Raw genomic sequence first — 4871 nt, 5'->3', positions numbered from 1 at the left:
TTTGCGGGGGCCAGCGTAAATCAGCGTTGTTTTGAGTATTTGCGCTAAGAAGCTTTGCCTTAAGAAAGGCAGTTGGGGGCGCGAGCGCCTGCTCAGGGGGCCGGCGGGATTCCTCCGGCCGGCAAAAGTAGCGGGGCCTGGCTGTGAGCTCACAAGCCAGACAAAAAGACTTTCGTGGTTATGTCACAAACCACAAAAACTCTATCTATCCTCTCTCTCCTCCATCTCCTTTGTTCCCGGCCGCTTGAAAAACTTTGTCTACGAACGGCATCGATACCGCGTCGCCGGCTTACCTGCCGCGTGGATCGATGTCCAGCATTTTTTCTATGTAAAATTTACTAGGAAAAATCAATTTTTAAATATTGCAAATGTTTAAATTTTACTTGTTCATCCCCTCGGCGGTAGTCAAATAAACACTATTTTCGATATACTACCGCTGAGGAGATATTAAAAAAGCTGTTTTTCACACATATGTAAACCAATTTTGAACAATATTTTTTACCTTTTTTGCGTGTACAAAAATCCAGGAACCTCGTAGCATAGTGAATCTTATCTCTTTCTGAGCGCTATGTTACGGGGGACCTGGGAAAAATACTAACTTAACATGTTTTACAAATTTGATCGCTTTGAGATCATATTTACACATTTATTTACAAACATTTCTTATTTTTTGTCGTATCTTGGCAAACAAAAAATCTAGTTGTCAAGATACACATTCTCATAACTACTATGCATTTAAACTATGTAATTGTCATTCATGTAAGCGTTCAAAATCTTTTCTAACTCGCAAATTTAAGCGACTACTTTCACCAGTGCTGCCGACAAAATGAATATGCAACATTTTGTCGGGGCCTATAAACTCATTGTTGGCGCGGGTACAATCCCCCACCACTTTTAGGCTCCCAACCCAATGTCGGGCGCGAGTCAGGCTAATCAAATATAAGCAGCCACATAATTGAAAATAAATTAGTTCATCTTTACCACCAAAACCAAGCGTTTTATTATCTACAAGTGACTCCTGCCCAACATCTGCCTCACCTCGCCAAGTCTTCTGCTCCAAGATCTTCTGGTGTTACCTCTTCAAGACCAGCCGGCCCTCCTCTGGAAAACCGCCAACGCCAGAAGCGAGCAGAGACGACAGCACACCCAGTGCCCACCATTCACCACGCCTGGGTGCGGGAGGCAGATTTCATCAAATATACAACTATCATCATCATCATCGGCCGTAAAGGAGCATTCTCATCGGTTGAAGACACGGTTTGGACCCGGCGCCTAAATCTACAGTCTTGTGCGGACTCCCGTCCAGTACATTTGTCTTGCAGGAGTTTCCCCATGACGTTATTCCGTATCTGATTGTAGATTCCGCTAGTGATAAATATATTATTTTTAACGTACTTATAGGCATAAAATATTCAATTTTGTAAATTCGCCCCGCAATAGCTCGTAGGCGTTTGCATATGTTGCTAACGTGTGTATCCCATTTCATATGCGCATCTACAGTTATCCCCAAATATACATAAGTTTGTACCAGTTCAATGGTTCCACATTTACAGGAATTTATTTATTTAATTTATTTATAAACTCGTGACAGTTGAGCAAAACTAAGAAATCGAAAGCACGACAATTGACGTTTCTTTTGCTTGCCACTTTGAGAGCTCTACAACGCTTCTTTATGTACAACGTCATTGGTAGTAACTGTGATTTTTACCAGTGTATATATTTTAAGTTTGCAAATCAATGAAATTAATCTTTTGACTGGCTTTGTGACCTAAAGGCGCTAAGACGACATTACTTGCACGCCAATTTGTGCCTAAAGGTGCGTTTTTTTCTATGTGCATGTATATTTATTGATTAAAACAAACTAATTAAAATAATCCCTAAAAGTATGTGTGTATGTAAATGTTGTATTAGTAAAAGTGATGATTTTGAATCCAGTGATTGAATTTTATTCCTGTCAATAAAATATAAGTAATTCATATTGACTTGGATATTTTTTTAAAGTTGAAGTGCTTCGAATATTATTGATCCCTCGGTAAAATTCTAGAATTCCGCTTCAATCTTAATATGCACAAATTATTAAAATAGCACTTTGTTTCAACACTATTTACATTGGTAGAGGTACACATGCACAAAATAAGTTATTAGGTTCTTAGTTAGGGTTATTTAAATAATTTGTGAATATTATTGAAACAGAACCTTTTCAAACGTCACATCATACTAACAAGAAAAACATGGCATCGAAACACGGGAAATTTTTAACTTTAATTTAAAGAAAATCTAACTTTAATCCTTCTTTTACTATCTCCCCCGATGTAAACAATTGTTTCTTGTGTTATTTCAATAAGTTTTGCATAAAAATTGAAACGGAAGTCTAGAATTTTTCAAATCTCTTTTCAGATGAAGCAATCTCAATTTTACCCTATTCTAAACCAAAACTATTTTTTCATGATATTGTTTTTGTCACTATCTAGATTTGTTTTAATACTGCCTGTTGAATAAAATATAATTATTGTTACAAAAAACTATGCACTATTGTTTTATTTTTACACATTTGCAAGCACCTATCAGCAAAAGGGTTGAAGTAAAAAAAAAATCTCCGCGTTTACAAAAAATATCTTTACTATAGTACAAGCCTTTATAATTTTTTTAAACAGAAAAAAAAATGTCAGTTAACAGTTAGATAAAGTTATCGATATCGACTATTTTTTCTTTTCTTTATTTTGATAAAAGCAATTTATTGTAACAATGGTTTTTGCTATGCCTGTCCGGGAGGAGTTCCCAATATTCCCAGATTTTTTAATCTTTTTCTTTTAACAACGGTTTTTCTCACTAATAATTATTCGTTTTCAAAATAATAAATATAATCACGCGAAAAAGTGTTGTAGTTCGTGCAAAACTAATATTATAAGGCCGATTTTCGCGTGCCGTATGAACGTAGCTAGGTGGCGATTTAACCGTCGCTAATTCACCAACATTCTAGTTATGGAAAATGGAAAGTATACCCAGCCAAAAAAACAAGTCTACTTTAAAATTCGAGTTGGCAACACTGAAAACAAGTACTGACAAGCGTCAACATTCAACATTGAGTTATACATCAATGAGCGTCAACGATCACGTTTCAACTTGATTCGGTGAAATTAAAGATTAGGAAATCGACGGGTAAATACTAAATTTATTCAGTCTATTTGAACATCTCAATAGTGTAACTTTTATTTAATATACTTTCAGCCTGCCGCTGAGCCCAGTAGATCCAAAATACAACCGTTTATTGTTTGTAAATAAAGTATTGTTTCTTTCAGCGAGGCCATTTCCATCGTGTTTAGAAGATGAATAGTTTTGATGTCGCTATACCTGGTTCTTCTTATAGTGAGTGTTTTGAATTGTGATTGCTAACTTGTGTTTAAGTGTTTTACGAGTTGAAGATTTCTAAATGAGAGTTTATAACGTTTCAGACTACTTGGATTGGCGCCGTAGCCGCCCAGCTGGGCCCGATAATATTCCCGTGAGCGAGATAGGCATCCCGTCCAACTCTAGAGATCGAAAACGAAGATGGAACTATTACATTTTGGAGAGTGAATCGTCCCAAAGCTCCGACGAAGGGTCTGAGAGTACCCTCAGTATCCAGGGAAAGGAAACTGGTAGGATTCAAACCACACAAAAAACAGTTTACTTTAGTGTTTGACATTTCTGAGTGTACTTACCTATAATACATACATTGTGGTGTTTCTTGGAACGATTGTATCATGTTATGTTTTGCTGTGCATTTGTTTCCAAATCATTTAATAAGCCTAACACAAATAACTTATCATTGACATCTGACTTATTACTATTTCTGCTTAGCATTCATCTAGGTTAAAGTAATTGGTACAAGTGGTGGAACACTAACCTAAAATGTTACTATGGGGTTCAAAGAAATCCTGAAAAAATCATTTGGTTGCATTCAAAATTCAGTGCCAATTCTACACTGTTAAAGCTGCTAAATATTATAATGCTTTTCAAAATATGCTAAACATGAATCATAATGACTACACTTCATTTTAGTAGTCAAATTTATCCTGCCCAAGAGAAACATATATTTACATTTAAAATGTCATATTTTTTTTCAATTTGAGATGATGCAGCATTTTAGTTATCAGTTAGTTATTATTAGATGCATTCAAACATTATTTTGTTTATCATTTTAGTTGTGTCTTTTTCATGGCCTGATTAATAATTGAGAAAATAATTGTAATTTATGTTTGTTTGTAGCAATTGTGGGTAAAACTAATAATTGTCTTGTGTTTCCATTGAATATATCTTCTTCTTATATGAGAATGCATTTATTTGACAGGAAAAAGGTTAAAAAAAAGAATTTGCCTCAAAGAAATGTTGGTTTGCTTAAACTGAGAGAAATTTTGGCATCCATCATAAACAATAAAGAGCAAATCTTTTCCTGTGTAAGATTCGTGTGGCGTGAGTTCTGCGAAGTTATAGTATAAGCTGATATTTAGTTATGAAACAACTGAGCATAATAGCTTTGGTGCGCAGTCAGTATACTGGCTACTGCACATGCGCCATTCCCATCTCGCAAATATTAAATTATTGTTTTAGTTATGAATTGACTGAGGATAATAGCTTTGTGCACATACAGCGCAGCCAGTATACTGGCTACTGCACACGGGCCATTCCAATCTCGCAAATATTAAATTACTGTCTAAAATTAAAGCCTCTTTTTTGTCATGACTCCATAAACTGAAGTTAAAGTCGGTGTTGGGCCATTTAGTGATATTTTATGTGTAAATAATATACATATTTTATTACTTTACAATTTTTTTTTGTGTACTCACAAATCATTACAATAAATCTAAAAACTTCCGCATCTCCGGTGCGAT

General features: G+C 35.4%; 1 long non-coding RNA gene across 1 annotated transcript; it reads left to right on the top strand.

Moving 5' to 3' along the window:
* Nucleotides 1-3093: 3093 nt before the first annotated feature.
* On the top strand, nucleotides 3094-3728 carry LOC149408792 (uncharacterized). The gene is made up of 3 exons (XR_016305382.1): nucleotides 3094-3159; nucleotides 3300-3366; nucleotides 3453-3728. It is a non-coding gene; the product is annotated as an uncharacterized LOC149408792 (long non-coding RNA).
* The last annotated feature ends 1143 nt before the right edge of the window (nucleotides 3729-4871 follow it).

The sequence above is a fragment of the Hesperophylax consimilis genome, unplaced genomic scaffold (genome assembly GCF_061612785.1).
Source record: "Hesperophylax consimilis isolate HC1 unplaced genomic scaffold, BYU_Hcon_1.0 scaffold_67, whole genome shotgun sequence".
Taxonomy (NCBI): Eukaryota; Metazoa; Arthropoda; class Insecta; order Trichoptera; family Limnephilidae; genus Hesperophylax; species Hesperophylax consimilis.
Note: the sequence above shows the minus strand (reverse complement) of the source record. Positions and strands in the feature narration are given on the sequence as shown.